This window comes from Eutrigla gurnardus (genome assembly GCF_963514095.1).
Source record: "Eutrigla gurnardus genome assembly, chromosome: 4".
Taxonomy (NCBI): domain Eukaryota; kingdom Metazoa; phylum Chordata; class Actinopteri; order Perciformes; family Triglidae; genus Eutrigla; species Eutrigla gurnardus.
In genome coordinates, this window is record NC_139918.1 from 11,806,888 (window position 1) to 11,825,955 (window position 19,068).

At 41.0% G+C, this 19,068-nt stretch overlaps 1 pseudogene across 1 annotated transcript; it reads left to right on the forward strand.

Moving 5' to 3' along the window:
- The first annotated feature begins 268 nt into the window (after positions 1-268).
- LOC311012432 (tripartite motif-containing protein 29-like) lies at positions 269-14,478 on the forward strand (annotated as a pseudogene). The gene is made up of 3 exons: positions 269-1,204; positions 14,042-14,212; positions 14,468-14,478. The product of its transcript is annotated as a tripartite motif-containing protein 29-like (transcript).
- The last annotated feature ends 4,590 nt before the right edge of the window (positions 14,479-19,068 follow it).

The following is a 19,068-nucleotide window of genomic DNA, read 5'->3' on the forward strand; positions in this document are numbered from 1 at the left end:
CTTAATTTCACCACAATAGGCACTTATGTCCATTTGGATTTGGAGCTCTTTCTCTCTTTGAACAAGCCAATGGGGACCCTCCAACCGACCGACCAATGACCTCAAAGGGCCCGCCCCCACTCTGCTGCGGTCCAATCAAGTTCTGAATACCAGAAACCTTGGTAACCCCTCCCTCCATCTCCTGCTATTAAAACAGCTCGTCTCTGCCTGTTGGTCAGAGCTGCTGCTGACTTTGTTCAGAGAAACTCTTTGTTCACTGAGAGGAGAAATGGAACAGAAAAGACTCAACCTGGACCAGGAAACCTTCTCTGTTGCATCTGTTTGGATCTACTGAAGGAACCGGTGACTATTCCCTGTGGACACAGCTACTGCATGAAGTGTATTGAAACCTACTGGGATAAGAAGGAGATCCACAGCTGCCCTCAGTGTAGTCAGGCCTTTACACCGAGGCCCGTCCTGCTGAAAAACACCATGTTGGCAGTTTTGGTGGAGGAGCTGAAGAAGACTGGACTCCAAGCTGCTCCTGCTGGTCTCTGCTATGCTGGACCTGAAGATGTGGCCTGTGATTTCTGCACTGGGAGGAAACTGAAAGCCCTCAAGTCCTGTCTGGTGTGTCTGGCCTCTTACTGTGAGAAACACCTCCAGCCTCATTATGAATCACCAGCATTCAAGAAACATCAGCTGGTGGAGCCCTCCAACAAGCTCCAGGAGAACGTGTGCTCTCGTCATGACGAGGTGATGAAGATGTTCTGCCGTACTGATCAGCAGTCTATCTGTTATCTCTGCGCTGTGGAGGAACACAAAGGCCACGACACAGTCTCAGCTGCAGCAGAAAGGACTGAGAGGCAGAGAGAGTTGGATGTGAGTCGACTAAACATCCAGCAGAGAATCCAGGACAGAGACAAAGATGTGAAGCTGCTCCAACAGGAGGTGGAGGCTATCAACCACTCTGCTGATAAAGCAGTGGAGGACAGTGAGGTGATGTTCACTGAGCTGATCCGTCTCATGGAGAAAAGACGCTCTGACGTGAAGCAGCAGGTCAGATCCCGGCAGGAAACTGAATTGAGTCGAGTCACAGAGCTTCAGGAGAAGCTGGAGCAGGAGATCGGTGAGCTGAAGAGGAAAGACGCTGAGCTGGAGAAGCTCTCACACACAGAGGATCACAACCAGTTTCTACACGACTACCCGTCGTTGTCACCACTCAGTGAGTCCACACACTCATCCAGCATCAACGCCCGTCCTCTGCGCAACTTTGAAATTGTGGCTGCACACCCAACTGTGAAAAATATCATTCTGCACATTGGATTTAATGACATTGAAAAACAACAATCAACAGAGTTGAGAGAGGACTTCAACAAACTCTTTGAAACAGTCAGCTCTGTGAATGCTGAGGTTTTCATCAGTGGCCCTCTGCCCCCGACCGGGAGAGGAGCTGAGACATTCAGTAGACTGTTCTGGCTCAACAAATGGCTCTCAACTGCATCTCTTGCTCGCCCAATGCATTTTATTGACAATTTCCGCTTTTTCTGGGACCGCAGGCATCTTTTTAAGAAAAACGGACTTTCCCTAAATAAGCTAGGGGCAAAGCTATTCATCACCAACATGTCTTACTGCCTGCGTCATCCATCTGTCGCCAAGGACAAGAGACGAGAGGAACCAACAAAGAGGGAAGACGAAACACAGATTATCAGAAATGTCGAAGGAGGACTGAATGTGGATCCCTCCCCCACCCCCCCCAAATCTCCATCCAGGTCTTCATCATTCTCCCTCCCTCCAATAAACCTTTCTCTCCCCTCCTCCCCCTTGGAGTTCCAAGAGCTACCCCCACCTACCCCCCGCCCTTCTCAGATTATCAACAACGTCGAAGGAGGACTGAATGTGGATCCCTCCCCCACCCCTCCCAAATCCCAATCCAGGTCTTCGTCATTCTCCCTCCCTCCAATAAACCTTTCTCTCCCCTCCTCCCCCTTGGAGTTCCAAGAGCTACCCCCACCTACCCCCCGCCCTTCTCAGATTATCAACAACGTCGAAGGAGGACTGAATGTGGATCCCTCCCCCACCCCTCCCAAATCCCAATCCAGGTCTTCGTCATTCTCCCTCCCTCCAATAAACCTTTCTCTCCCCTCCTCCCCCTTGGAGTTCCAAGAGCTACCCCCACCTACCCCCCGCCCTTCTCAGATTATCAACAACGTCGAAGGAGGACTGAATGTGGATCCCTCCCCCACCCCTCCCAAATCCCAATCCAGGTCTTCGTCATTCTCCCTCCCTCCAATAAACCTTTCTCTCCCCTCCTCCCCCTTGGAATTCCAGGAGCTACCCCCACCTACCCCCCGCCCTACTCAGACCCCCTCTCCCAAGGCTGCAACTAAGTCACCAAAACTCAAGACCCCCTCTTCCAAAGCTGCAACGAAGTCACCAAAATCCAAGATCCCCTCTTCCAAAGCTGCAACTAAGTCACCAAAACTCAAGACCCCCTCTTCCAAAGCTGCAACGAAGTCACCAAAATCCAAGACCCCCTCTCTCAAAGCTGCAACTAAGTCACTAAAATCCAACACCTCCAAGACTCTTCCCTTATGGCCACCTCTTCCCTTTTGGCCACCCCCTCCCCACCCTGACAGCAGCCCTGAATATTACTGAGACAGAAAAGGGTTCAGCAGTAGACCGCATTATCAGCTGGACCCAAGGTCGCCTACATCAAAACATGGCACCTTCTGCATTCCTGTTGTGACTACTAAGAGAGTAAACATTGGGAAACTTGAACACACTGCTAACCTAAACAATCTCATTCCTGTTCTCTCAAAATCAAAGTCAACCTCAAAGCCTGTCAATAACACCATCAGGATGGGTCTGCTAAATGTAAGGTCTCTTAATAACAAATCATTTTTAGTCAATGATTTTATTACCACTTCTAAACTTGATTTTATGTTTTTAACTGAAACATGGCTAGAACAAAATAACAGTGCAAGCATTCTGATCGAGACAGCACCCCCCAACTATAATTTTATTGATGTTTGTAGATCTGGGAAAAGAGGTGGAGGGGTTGCTGCTATATTTAAAAATACATTTCAGGGGAAACAGATGTCCCTTGGTGTTTTTCCATCATTCGAATATCTTTGTGCTGTGTTGAGATGCTCTCCCAGAGTTCTCCTGTTAATTATTTACAGGCCACCTAAATATTCGTCAAATTTTTTCGATGATTTTACTGAATTATTGTCTAGCATCTCCACTGATTTTGACTGCCTAGTTATAACTGGTGACTTTAATTTTCATATTGATGATTTGAATGACAAGGGTGCAAAAGAACTTTTTAATATTCTAGACACATTTGACCTTTCTCAACATGTGAAAGAGGCTACTCATTGTAAGGGACACACCCTGGACCTGATTATCACAAAAGGTCTCAATGTTTCTGATGTTTTTGTGACTGATCCTTCATTGTCTGATCACTTCTGTGTTTTCTTTAATATTTCTTTCATTCCTGACACACAAACAGAATCAAATAAGGTCAAAAAGCGGTACATCAATGAACATGCCAATGTACTCTTTAAAAATGCCATTTCCTCGTTACCACCTCTAAACCCATGTCATGCTGATGATCTTGTAAACATCTTTAATTCCAAAATTCTGAATGTCATAGATGTCATTGCACCTGCTACGGTTAAAACAATTTCTGGTAAGCAAAAGCCACCCTGGAGAAAAGCTGCTGTTGTGACAGCCCAGAGAAGAGAGTGCAGGAAGGCTGAACGAATCTGGCGGAGTACTAAACTTCATATTCACCATGACATCTATAAAGAGAGCCTCCGGGCCTACAATTTAGTCTTAAAAAGTGCGAGAGAAACATACTTCTCCAATATCATAAACAACAACACTAATAAGGCGAAAACCCTATTTGCAACTGTTGACAGACTGACCAACCCCCCAACACAAATACCAGCTAAACTCCATTCCACGCAGAAATGCAATGAGTTTGCATTCTTTTATACTAATAAAATTGAAGGCATCAGACGCGCCATCAATATCTCAAACAAAAAAGTTGGATCACCACCCTGTTCAGGCAAAAGGAACACAGCAATGATGGCAAGCTTTAATGCCATAGACTCTAAAACTCTAGTGGAAACGGTGACAAATCTAAAATCATCCACCTGCTGCCTTGATGCTTTACCTACCAACTTTTTTAAGAATGTTTTTGACTGCCTATCAATAGACGTATTGCAAATAGTTAATAACTCCATTCAATCAGGCAATTTCCCAAAGGCCTTCAAAACTGCAGTCATTAAACCTCTTCTAAAAAAGCGGAGCCTAGATGCCTCTATTATCAACAACTACAGACCAATTTCAAATCTACCCTTCATAAGTAAAATAATTGAGAAAGTTGTCCTCCAACAACTAAATCACTTCCTGGCTTCAACTGGCTGCCACAACAACTTCCAGTCAGGATTTCGACCTTTTCATAGCACCGAGACGGCCCTTATTAAAGTTGTAAATGACATCCGTCTTAACACAGACTCTGGCAAAACTTCAATATTAATGCTATTAGACCTCAGTGCTGCATTTGACACTGTCGACCACTCAATACTCTTGGACAGGTTGGAAAACTGGGTGGGGCTCTCAGGCACAGTCTTAAACTGGTTCAAGTCATATCTACAAGATAGGAACTATTTTGTTTCCATTGGCGACTTTGTATCAGAACCTACCAATGTAACGTGTGGAGTCCCCCAAGGTTCAATCTTGGGGCCAACTTTATTCAACATCTACATGCTCCCACTAGGACAAATCATGCAAAATAATAACATTGACCACCATTGCTATGCCGATGACACCCAAATCTATGTAGCACTATCACCAAACGACTATCGCCCCATAGATCTTCTGTGCCAGTGCATTGAGCAAGTCAAAGACTGGATGTGCCAAAACTTCCTACAACTAAATGAGGACAAAACTGAGATAATTGTTTTTGGTGCTAAAAAAGAAAGGTTTAAAGTAATTCAACACCTTCACTCTCTGTCCCTGAAAACCTCAAACAAAGCCAGAAATCTTGGGGTTATTATGGATTCTGATTTACATTTCGACAGTCACGTTAAATCAGTAACAAAATCAGCCTACTATCACCTAAAAAATGTAGCAAGACTTAGAGGGCTCATGTCAGCTCAAGACTTAGAAAAACTTGTACATGCCTTTATTACTAGTAGGCTCGACTACTGTAATGGTCTCCTTGCAGGTCTTCCGAAAAAAACTGTCAGGCAGCTACAGCTTGTTCAGAACGCTGCTGCTAGAGTTCTTACAAAGACCAAAAAATGTGAGCACATTACACCAATTCTTAAATCCTTACATTGGCTCCCTGTATGTCAGAGGATTGATTTCAAAATCCTCCTGCTCACATATAAATCACTACATGGTCTAGGACCGAAGTATATCACTGATATGCTCCCACTACATAAGCCTTCTAGACCACTAAGATCTTCTGAGACCAATCTGTTAGTGATTCCCAGAGTAAACAACAATCACGGGAGAGCATCATTTAGTCACTATGCAACAAATGGCTGGAATAAACTTCCTGAAGATGTAAGACTTGCCCCAACTCTGACCACTTTTAAAACTAGACTGAAAACTTTTATGTTCACCATAGCTTTCTGCTAAATCTTTTAATGTCTGCACTGTTTTTAATTATTGCAAATATGTTTTTATTCTATTTTCTTTCTGTAATGCATTTTTAAAAATTTTATTATTTTCTTTTAATTCTTCTATTTTTCTTTTCTTTTTTTCTTCTCACTTTGTTTTATGATGTGAAGCACTTTGAGTCTGCCTTGTGTATGAAATGTGCTATACAAATAAAGTTGCCTTGCCTTGCCTTGCCTTTGAGGACGTGACAGCGGCTGTGTCAGCGGTCAGAGATGACCTGCATGATGTTCTGACAGAGAAATGGATGAAGGTCTTAGCTAAAGTGACTGATGTGGTTGTTTCACTGCCGCAACCAGAGCCCAGGACCAGAGATGAATTCTGCACTCACACTGGATCCAAACACGGCACACAGAGACTTGATATTATCTGAGGGGAACAGGAAAGTAACAATGACGGTACCAGGACAGACCGTTCGTAATCACAGAGACAGATTCCAAGATTGGAATCAGGTCCTGAGTAGAGAGAGTCTGACTGGACGCTGTTACTGGGAGGTGGAGAACACTGGGGGGTTAATTTCTATAGCAGTCGCATACAAGAGTAACATCAGAAAAGGTAACCTGCAAGAAGTTGGGTTTGGATACAGTGATAAATCTTGGGCATTAGCAAGTGACAATAAGAGATATGAACTCATTCACAACAAAGTCCTAACTCGCGTCTCAGGTCCTCCGTCCTCCAAAGTAGGAGTGTACCTGGATCACGGAGCAGGTATACTGTCCTTCTATAGGGTCTCCAAGACCATGACTCTCCTCCACAGAGTCCAGACCAGGTTCACTGAGCCTCTCCATGCTGGATTTTCTTTAGATTTCTGTTACGGGGAATCTGTTGTGCTCTGTAAACTCAAATAGACAGAAGTCAGTTAACAGTTGAATTCAGTCTTTTAACTCTTCAACCCATTGTGTCTCCATGTTTGCTGCGGATTGTTGGTTCTTCACTGCTCTGAGATCAGCTGTCAAACATGACAGTTGATCATGTTCATGATTAAAAAAAAAAGTTATATTGGTACTGTAAACTACAATATTGGGATTTTGAAATTGAAACTGCAATAAATTTCTGAAAGCTCAATATTTTCGCACACATTTTTTCCCATTTTTGTTCATGAAGGGGTTTTTGTTTAATTTAGATATAATGAATCACATTAAGTACACAATGTGTAGTTAGCGATAACCTCATTTAGTCAGTCTGGTTGAAGTAAAACAATATTTCCCAAGACTACAATCAAACCACAGACACTGAAATCCTTATGTCAAAAAAGCTAATTTTGTAAACTCAAAGATAAGCCATAAAACAAGTATTTTTATTCCTTGGCCATGATGGGACACAATCTGGATTTGCATCATGTTTCACATTCACTTTGAATGTAAGGCATCACATTTTATTTGATTTATGGATTACATATACTTTCCCACTGAGGATCAAACATTCCTCCTGACACAAACCAGAAAAAAATAGGAATTTTCAAAACTTCTGTCAAACTTCAGAATAACAGGTCACTGTGACAAGCAAAAGTCTTTGAAAATGGCAAATTTGTTCTGATATGGATAGTAGAGACTGCTGCCTGCATGTTGATGACATGAATGCAAACTGAGCAATTGATCCCTCTTGATTGGCTGGAGTTGCCTCGGTGGTCGTGGGAGAATTTCCCCAGTGGATTAGGCCTACTGGGTTTTTCACACTCACTTCCATTGAGTGTTGTTGTGACTCATTGTATGCATGTATTTTTCATACATAATTATCACTTGATTGTCCGAACAAACATCGTTACATTTCAAAGGAGGTGACCAGAAAGTGAGTTGTTGTCAGTAGACGACTCTGCTTTTGTCTCAAAGAGGCTCACATTGATCAGCGACTGCAAACCTAAACTCCACTCACCACTTGCACCTGGACAACGACCTGAAGGAATTGTGCATTTTGAAAGAAAATGGGACAGTGTTGACACCAAGGAGGACTTTGTCCATCCTGGAGAGGGAGGTTAACTGGCTGGTCATGAGAAACCACTGGACTTTACCTGCTCAGCAGCAAACAGCAGACCCCAATCCAGAAGGACTCAAGGAACCAGATCTGCTTCTTTTGGTGACTGAATCCATCGATCTGTAGTATTGATACACTTTACTTGTGATGTCATTTCATTCATAGCATCCTCTCGTTTCACAACTAATCAACAGAAAGCACACTTCATTATTTGATCTGAAATGTAAATGTGTAAACATCACCTGACATAAAATCTTCAAATGTGGTCAACCTGAACTTCAGGAGATGGAAACATGAAAAAAAGTCCAAAACCAACCTCAACACTTCTATGAAACATGACTGATATTATGTTGCACACTAAAATAAAACCTCTAATCAGTGAGAATCAAAAGGACAACAGCTAATAAAGAAATCCATTCAGCCATTTCAATACATAGCAGGAGTCATTTTGTCACATTTTCCCCATAAACTTAATTTCACCACAATAGGCACTTATGTCCATTTGGATTTGGAGCTCTTTCTCTCTTTGAACAAGCCAATGGGGACGCTCCAACCGACCGACCAATGACCTCAAAGGGCCCGCCCCCACTCTGCTGCGGTCCAATCAAGTTCTGATACCAGAAACCTTGGTAACCCCTCCCTCCATCTCCTGCTATAAAAACAGCTCGTCTCTGCCTGTTGGTCAGAGCTGCTGCTGACTGTTCAGAGAAACTCTTTGTTCACTGAGAGGAGAAATGGAACAGAAAAGACTCAACCTGGACCAGGAAACCTTCTCTTGTTGCATCTGTTTGGATCTACTGAAGGACCCGGTGACTATTCCCTGTGGACACAGCTACTGCATGAAGTGTATTGAAACCTACTGGGATAAGAAGGAGATCCACAGCTGCCCTCAGTGTAGTCAGGCCTTTACACCGAGGCCCGTCCTGCTGAAAAACACCAGGTTGGCAGTTTTGGTGGAGGAGCTGAAGAAGACTGGACTCCAAGCTGCTCCTGCTGGTCTCTGCTATGCTGGACCTGAAGATGTGGCCTGTGATTTCTGCACTGGGAGGAAACTGAAAGCCCTCAAGTCCTGTCTGGTGTGTCTGGCCTCTTACTGTGAGAAACACCTCCAGCCTCATTATGAATCACCAGCATTCAAGAAACATCAGCTGGTGGAGCCCTCCAACAAGCTCCAGGAGAACGTGTGCTCTCGTCATGATGAGGTGATGAAGATGTTCTGCCGTACTGATCAGCAGTCTATCTGTTATCTCTGCGCTGTGGAGGAACACAAAGGCCACGACACAGTCTCAGCTGCAGCAGAAAGGACTGAGAGGCAGAGAGAGTTGGATGTGAGTCGACTAAACATCCAGCAGAGAATCCAGGACAGAGACAAAGATGTGAAGCTGCTCCAACAGGAGGTGGAGGCTATCAACCACTCTGCTGATAAAGCAGTGGAGGACAGTGAGGTGATGTTCACAGAGCTGATCCGTCTCATGGAGAAAAGACGCTCTGACGTGAAGCAGCAGGTCAGATCCCGGCAGGAAACTGAATTGAGTCGAGTCACAGAGCTTCAGGAGAAGCTGGAGCAGGAGATCAGTGAGCTGAAGAGGAAAGACGCTGAGCTGGAGAAGCTCTCACACACAGAGGATCACAACCAGTTTCTACACGACTACCCGTCGCTGTCACCACTCGGTGAGTCCACACACTCATCCAGCATCAACACCCGTCCTCTGCGCAACTTTGAGGACGTGACAGCGGCTGTGTCAGCGGTCAGAGATGACCTGCATGATGTTCTGACAGAGAAATGGATGAAGGTCGAGAACACTGGGGGGTTAATTTCTATAGCAGTCGCATACAAGAGTAACATCAGAAAAGGTAACCTGCAAGAAGTTGGGTTTGGATACAGTGATAAATCTTGGGCATTAGCAAGTGACAATAAGAGATATGAACTCATTCACAACAAAGTCCTAACTCGCATCTCAGGTCCTCCGTCCTCCAAAGTAGGAGTGTACCTGGATCACGGAGCAGGTATACTGTCCTTCTATAGGGTCTCCAAGACCATGACTCTCCTCCACAGAGTCCAGACCAGGTTCACTGAGCCTCTCCATGCTGGATTTTCTTTAGATTTCTGTTACGGGGAATCTGTTGTGCTCTGTAAACTCAAATAGACAGAAGTCAGTTAACAGTTGAATTCAGTCTTTTAACTCTTCAACCCATTGTGTCTCCATGTTTGCTGCAGATTGTTGGTTCTTCACTGCTCTGAGATCAGCTGTCAAACATGACAGTTGATCATGTTCATGATAAAAAAAAAAGTTATATTGGTACTGTAAACTACAATATTGGTATTTTGAAATTGAAACTGCAATAAATTTCTGAAAGCTCAATATTTTCGCACACATTTTTTTTCCATTTTTGTTCATGAAGGGGGTTTTGTTTAATTTAGATATAATGAATCACATTAAGTACACAATGTGTAGTTAGCGATAACCTCATTTAGTCAGACTGGTTGAAGTGAAACAATATTTCCCAAGACTGCAATCAAACCACAGACACTGAAATCCTTATGTCAAAAAAGGCAATTTTGTAAACTCAAAGAAAGCCATAAAACAAGTATTTTTATTCCTTGGCCATGATGGGACACAATCTGGATTTGCATCATGTTTCACATTCACTTTGAATGTAAGGCATCACATTTTATTTGATTTATGGATTACATATAATTTCCCACTGAGGATCAAACATGCCTCCTGACACAAACCAGAAAAAAATAGGAATTTTCAAAACTTCTGTCAAACAGAATACAGAATATTGTCTTTGAAAATGGCAAATTTGTTCTGATATGGATAGTAGAGACTGCTGCCTGCATGTTGATGACATGAATGCAAACTGAGCAATTGATCCCTCTTGATTGGCTGGAGTTGCCTCGGTGGTCGTGGGAGAATTTTCCCAGTGGATTAGGCCTACTGGGTTTTTCACACTCACTTCCATTGATTGTTGTTGTGACTCATTGTATGCATGTATTTTTCATACATAATTATCACTTGATTGTCCGAACAAACATCGTTACATTTCAAAGGAGGTGACCAGAAAGTGAGTTGTTCTACTAGAGTATCTACTGTCTTCTTGTTCACAGGAAAATATGATGTCTGCCTGCCCCAGAAATCCTGTCCATCCTGCTCCGCAGAATGGACCCCTGACATGAAAGATCTCCTTAGATATCGGTACTGGCCAGCTACCAGCAGCTGCCAGACCGTGTACAAATTTGATGTGTTCAGTACGTTTGCGCATATGAAGTTCACAGCACCAGCCATGTCTAGGCAGGCCTTTCTTAAAATGTTGGAGCACAGATCTGTTCAAGCTGGAAGGGTAAGTCTGCTTGAATAAAACTGAAACACACAAGAAATGTCATATCACTTTATACCAAATAGTGGATTGTCAGCATTTCTTTCAGAAATACTAATAAAATATTATTTTTAATATACAGACAGGCAGTATCTGTGCTGATACATTTCAGCGCAATTTCTTTGAATTTGCATTCTGCAAGTATAAAGAAGAGGACATGTGCCAGGTCCATCATTTCGATTGTCCGGCATGTTCTCCAGACATGTTGGCTGTAAGTTCTGGAAAACAGGAAACAGAAAACATTATCGCTTTTCAAAGTCGAAAGGGTAGGTACAGATATTACACCTGTTTATTTTAGGATTGTCTGGGAAAATAATAAAGAGAGTACTGCTAATTGATTTCTATTATTTACTTTCATGTTAACTGAACATGGACAGGACTGAAGAGCCACCCCTATATGAAGGGTTGTTCCTGGCCAAGGACGAGGAAGTTGCCTCATTCGTGGACTTTGTCAGGGGCAACATGAGAAGTGTAAGAAACTTTTGGTTTGTTTATTATGATTGTTGCATACAGTTACTGTATCTTATATCAAAATGTGTGTGTAAATGTTTGTGTTACTTCATAGACAAATGACAGTGCTGTTTGTGGCACTGCCAAGTTCACTGCTGGCAGAGAAATGGCCAAAAAGTCTGGTGCCAAAATAGACGAGGAGGGCATTCAAGTTGCAGTTTGCAGGTATGTGTTGTGTGTCTATGTCTGTGTGTGTGTGCGTGCGTGTGTGCAAGGTCAGGATAAAGTCTTAGAATTGTAAGCCATACACACTTTGGATTTAGGAGTGGTATTTATCCATCATTTTTAACAGCAATATTTATATTTTGGTCTAGGCACCCAGATGATATAGATGCTATGTGCTTGAGCCAGGCTTTGCTGGGTCAGTTTATTAACCACTAGTTTTTCTTCTGTTTAATACAGGCATGGGTTTCTCTTGCGAGGACTCAACCATTTCCGTGGAGAGATATTTGCCTATCCAATGTTCCTCCAAAGAGAAATGGCAAAGAAGGCAAATGTAACATTCTTCTGTATGGATGTTACATGCAGGTAATCATCTTTGTCTTATTGCAAAACCATTGCCAGTGCCTCATCTTTTCACTGATGTGATGATTGATTTTAGGTTGATATTGTTGTCAAGTCAATTAAAAAAAAAGTTCTTTGTAACAATCATAAGATGCAACTCCTTCTTTTTAGGTACTGGCCCTACCTCAACAAAGTAGCGGAGGGGCTACCGGAGCTTCTGCCCCTGACAGAAATGAGACCATTTCTTAGCGTTATGCACGCTAAAGCCCATACAGCAAAATGCGAGGTACATGAATTAAATTTTTCGGCTGCTTTTGCGGGGACTTTTTCCCACCATCGAAATGAAAAGCTTCTGTTATGTGAGATGTCAGAGACCATTTATGACTTTATTTTTCATCTATCAAAGCAATGTTACATAAAACTTTCCATACTGTCCTGCAGGTGAAATGGGGTGGCAGAAGCCAGGATGGAGCAGGAAATACAGTGGGAGAAGAAGTGGAGCAAGTATGTCGTTGTTACTTTTGTAACTGTATGGATTGAACGAGTATAAATAGAATGGAAGATGTTTTTTTATGTAAAAGAGACTAGATATTAATTGATATATTTGCTTTACAGGTAAACAGCTTTCTCTCTCGGGCAGCTCTTGTCACTAAATACATGACAAAGGCAGGTTAGTATTACACTTCCAACACACTCATTGATAAGGCATCCTGAATAGTGTTTTTTTTTTTTTTACAGATGATTTTAAAAACTGTTTCATTGTTCCCTCCCTATAGAAGTTGTCATTGTATTCCTTTACTGTAATTACTAGTACAGCACACTTTTTATTTTTATTGGGGAAACAGAGTGACAAGAACAAAACAACACAACAGAAACAGTAATATAAAACATAAACATGGTGAGTAGACATACAAACAACAATGTAGATGTAATATATAATAACATATTACATAAAAATATATTATGACATAACACACAGTACAACACAATACATATTTCAGTAGTTCAGCACACTTTAAACAAATGTGTTTAGTCATGTCTGTCAGGTTTATCACTTAGTATTTTTATTTTTATGTAAATTCTTACTTTTTTGCTTGCGGATGCATTTTTGTTTTAACTAGGAAGAGTGAACATGTTGACTCAACAGGCCATGTGTTGGAATCGAAGGAAGTCAGTCAGCCTTCATCAAGCACTAGCCCACAGATATGTCAAAGTAAGGGAAATTACATTTGTCTTCTCATCTGACACTACATGTTTATGGTTAATGCCTGTACTTTTAACAGATTGTAACCTCACAATAGTTTTTTTTTGAATATCCAAACCTCTTGGGAGTCTATACTTTTTCACTTGTTCTGATGAAGCTCTTGTACCAAAAGCTTTGCTGAAACTGGTGGTTTCTGCATTGTGGAGCTTTTGTACTGTTTTTTTTTTCCTCTTCAAAAGATCACAGACAGGGCAAAGGTGGAAGCTGCCACCCTCAGCAACATCACAAACGAACACCATATCGATCAGGAGACCATTCAGCAGTGGGTGTGTGATGTCAGAAAATGGGCAGCCACAGGTAAAACATGGAATACTTTGATGTCTTTTCATGTTAATGACTTATTTTTATATACAAAATATAAGGTGGCTACAAATGAGACTGTTACTGATTACATCACCTCTCAATTTTTTGTTGTTGTCCTATTTAGAGAGAGTCTACACTCCGGGATGTACTGAAGACCTGAGGGCCGATATTGAGAACATCACTGTAAACCTTTTGCGCAAGAAGCAAGATCTATATCGTCTGCATGGTTAGTTATCAGACCTAACATGTAATTTAAATTTAAAAGCACGATTAAAATAATATCAAGGATAACACAAAAGTCACAGGACTTATTTTGATTGTGGTTCTTTTTGTAGATAGATGTTGTGGAGGTGTGCATGTATGTGCACGTATGTATGCACACTTCTGTAACAACAAGTTCTGGCATGGTTTTCTTTTCATTTGACTTTGCAGATAGCAATCAAACACGACAAAGGAAGCGAAAGAAAATGACAGAGCTGAAGAAGAAGCTTCACGAAAAGGTCTTGGAGTACAACACCTTAGTGGAAGAAGGTCAGATTGATGTGGAGTTGGCATGCAGTCTGACAGATGGCTACATCCTGCCATGGGAAGGACAACATGAAGGTATGATAATTCCTAAATCTTTTAGTCTATGTCTATAGTCTATGCCTATTTTTGATGTGAACTCCACACGTGTAAGTTTTGTGACTTTATCTTGCACGGTTCAGATTTTATCTCGATGTCAATGTGTTGGGGAGGGGCAAATCTTCCAACCCCTATATCTCTGGCCCCTTGCTTGAATCAGAATGATTTCCAAACTTGACCTCCATTTTGATGTGACCTATACACCTGTAAAGTTTGTGATTTTATCGTGCACAGGTCAGACTTAATCGCAGTGTCAAATTACGTAAACACACAGACAAAAACACACATAAACATTTAGCTAAATACCCAAAATGGCTTCTGTGGGTCTTCCAGATAACACCACATTTTCCAAAATAACACACAGACTTGATATTTAAAAAAAAAAAAAAATCACAATACAAATTGTAGGGCAGAAATGGAGTGGTGAGATCTGCATTGTTATTCTGATGTAGTAATCACAAATTAGATGCTTGCATTACCATCAAAATTTCACTATCTCCGTCCTAATTATATTGTCACTGGGTAATGATTACATTTTTAACTTTCGAGGGAACCAAAGATATCTAGTTATGTCAGAAACAATTGTCATTCTGTTACATTTATATTAATAATTACTCCTTGGCTTACTACTCCTTTCCTTTTCTCTACCTAAAGGCAACACCTTCAGGTTGAAGAGGTCTGTCTTTGACCAGGTAATGCTGCTGAAACGCTTGGAGGAGGAGCAGAGCATACTGGTGAAAGAAATGTCTCAGCACATCAAGTACCTTCTGAAGGAAGTGCAAGAGGTTGAGACACTCAGAGGACAAACTTTAGAGAGCATCAAAACCTGCAGTATGTATGAGATCTTTTCCTCCACTCTACACATTGCATTTCTTACGATTAAAATAAGACTGTGTTTAAGTGTAGAGGCTGAAGTCAAATTGTTCTTTCTAAAACATTCTGTTCTGGCAATACTGTTTCATTATCAGATTATAATCGATTAATTTCAGTAAATTGAGTAATTGTCAAGCACTGTATCAAACATTAATCTAAAAAAGTTTTAAGTACCACTTTTATTGCTAACATCGTTCAGTTTAAGATGCAATTACCAGTTTGTTGTGTTTTTGCATATGCACCATTTTAGAATGTAACGACAGTTGCAATTACCATGTTTTCTCTGACAGTGAGCCTTGCTACTATGTAATATGTCATCTTTATGTTTTTCCACTCACTTCCTCTACAGATTTTGGTGATCTAACAGCAGATGCAACACATGGTCTCAATAGTGTCCTCAACCGGAGGTTGCAAGCACTCAAAGGGCAACACAAAGAGGCTGTGAATGTGTACAGTGGTATAGCTGCCATGGAACCAGTTTTACTTCACACACAGGAGGATATTGAGGAGTGGGATGACAATGGCTACACTAGCCCCGAGTCAGAGGAAGTAGAAGATTAATGACTATCTGATGACCCTTTGGAGGGGCCTGCCTGACCTATGTTGGGTACCACCAGACTAAACAGGCTACTGTATGTAAAGTAATTGAAACTAGCTCCATCTCCAACAGTAACACATGCGACTCTAACACTGATGCTTCAGTATTAATAATCAAATGATGTCATAGATAATGTAATTACTGTATTTGTTTGTCCATATCTACACTATATATGCACATGCTATGTTGGATGTGAGACATTGGTGTTTACAGGCTGAAGAGACAAATGAGTCATTGTAATGTAAACAGACAGAATAATGTTGTGATATTGTAAAGTATTTGGAGCAGAGTAAACGGTTTGTCCCATTTCTAACTTGCAGTACACCTGTGATTTTCAGATTTTTACTATTTGTTGCTCTACTTTTTTTAAAACATTTGTTACATCTTTGTTGTAGAACTGTAGGAATATTTAGAAATATGTGTGATTTGTGTTGTATGATTGTTGATTTGTTGATCAGCTTTAACAGGAAGCCTATGACTTTTGACCTAGTTCAGCGAGGCTCAACTGTGACTGTTATAGGCACAGTGATGTCAAGGCTGCACATGCTAGTGGCCACTAGGCATGGAAGATGTTTTGACCAAAGACTAACAATCTGTGCAAAGAGCTCATTCTTTGAATGTCATGTATTCTGTTACACTATTTTCTGTGTTATAGATAAGCAAATACATGCTGGAAGTCTTTAAGATCCCTGGACACAGACAACTTGACAAGGGCTGTACCAGTTTCATGATTTGCTGAAATAAAGATACACTGACTTAAGACTTCTATTTGGTGATAACTATTTTATAACAAGGATATTTTCTTAGTAACTAAAATGTCTTTACATCTTTTTTGTTTTCAACATTGAATGAAATGGTGCTATGTTGTTAAAATTCAACAATAAAAGTGAAAGTTGAAAGTTGGCTTGAATTTTGACTTCTTTTTTTTCTTTTTTCATAATTTTCACCAGCATCTTTCTGGTCCACATCACATCACATTTAATGTAATTTTTAATTCAATGAGTGAAATTTAATTTTATATCTGAAAAACATTATGAATTCAAGGGTCAGAGGTCACTGATTAGTGTTAAATTAATAAATCACTTAGACTTTGATGCAGGAAGCTGAGATGAAGATGAGCTTTTAATATTTGTTCCAGAATGGTGAAGGGTCAAAAATAATGCTCCTTTCTCTGACCTCATATTAAAGGAGAAATGTTTCAACAGCAATTCTTTAATAGCTTACAGATGCTTTGGCCTATCAGGCTGAATTTTTAATAAGTGTATCAGGGGGCTAGGGCCACCCACTAGGTGCAGATTCAGGCCCGTGTGACCTTCACAAGTGTCAAAGGTCACCGTTTTCTTGGTATTTGACCTTTACGACTGCACTTTTTTAATATCTCACAAACGCTTTGAGATAGGACCCTGAAATTTCAGTATGTTGCTCGTGAGACGGCCTCTTATCATAACCTTTTGGTCCCGTTGCGATCGGACCCCCGTGAGGCTACTTGGCTTTCTGATTGGCCCACAGAGTTGGGTCTCAGGGGGATTCATCCAAGCCTTGTCACCACTCCACAGGCCAAGTTTCGAGCGATTCGTTCCATTTCCATGGAAACGGCGGCCTCCAGAAGGCCGCAGAAAGCGTCTGTCTAAAGCCCCGCCTCTCGAGAAGCGTGGGCCCGATCCGCACTGAACGGATGTCTACGCGCTCATCCCGGGCCGCCAAACCACATATTAACAATTCAGACCTGCACGACTTTTAGAACAAAAGTTTCTCCAAAGCAGCCAGCTGCATGAGAGGGTGTAGAGGGCCATATGTCTGACAGCACCTGATTTTTCAGAGCAGCAACAGCCAATTAAGAAAACAGCTGGGAATTTCGTTTTTTTCCCACTGGATCATTGTTCAGTGACATCTGAGGGTCTTGTATTCCAAGTTTGGTGTCCGTGGGGTCAAAGGCCGCTGCGCAGCGGCCGAAAATGCACTTTTTGCAGATGTACAATTTTTTAAATTTGAATTTAAAAAAGGCGGGACAATTAATAACTCCTCAACGGTTTGACGCAGGGGGCTGAAATATATATATATACAGTATGAGTATGTGTATCAGGGGGCTAGTGTCATCCACCGTGTGCAATTTCAAACCCCTGCTTTATTCCTTGTGACCTCTGACCCTTGAATTCATAATAATGTTTTTCAGAAAAAGAAAAAAAAAATTCACTCATTGAATTAAAAATTACATTAAATGTGATGTGATGTGGACCAGAAAGATGCTGGTGAAAATTATGAAAAAAAAGAAAAAAAGAAGTCAAAATTCAAGCCAACTTTCAACTTTCACTTTTATTGTTGAATTTTAACAATATAGCACCGTTTTATTCAATGTTGAAAACAAAAAAGATGTTAAGACCTTTTAGTTAGGCCTACTAAGAAAATAATAAAAGCTCAATTTGTTCAATTTTTTATTTGCTTGTAACAGCAAGCTCGACCAATCAGACACGTCGCTGATAAACAGGAGGATTATGGATAATGTAGTGCTTCTTCATGATATGACATTGGAAACAAAACGTGTTTTAAATAAATAAAGTTGATATTACACAAGGCTTTTGGACTCAACAGAAGCACATACTATCTTTACAGTCTTCCTTGGATGGTTACAGCGTTATGGCTAATAATCAGATCTTTCTTCAGAATATTGATTAAACTGAAGCTTTTTGAACGCGGAAGTGGTCTTCACTTGTAGAATCCACAACTCCCCCCTTGGTGTGACGTAGCTTCTGACAAGGACGTCATTTATTTATTGATTATTATGCACCAACACCATGATCACTAAATAAATAAATATTATGTAAATGTATCTTTTATAAATATAATTGACTGCAGCCTATTGTATATACATTATCAGGGTGAATTGATTCACAAGGATGTCAGGTCATTTAGTAATCCACTACAATCCACATAGTCAAAAATAATTTACCGTATGTTAAATTAATAAAAGAAAATGCAGTGAGATGCCAAGTATAATGTAAGGTATTCATAGTCATCATATGAATCATATGTCATCACTACACTTGTAGATCTTCTGGGTTGTCAGTCAATGAACCAGCTACTGTAGGCACATCATTTTATTGCAGAAACATCATCACAAATTACATAACAGCTCCACAGAACTCTAACTACACAATGTCAAAGACAAGATTCACATGTTAACTAACTTTATAAGGATTTCACAGAAAATGCATAAAACACATCCTATAAGAACAAAATAAAACAGCAATTATTTAAACAACAGTTTGGCTGGCAGGTTGGCTGGCTGGGATGGGAATCAGGCTGGCTGGGATGGGAAACAGGCTGGCTGCCAGGATGGAGGCCAGGTCTTACCACTGAGAACATA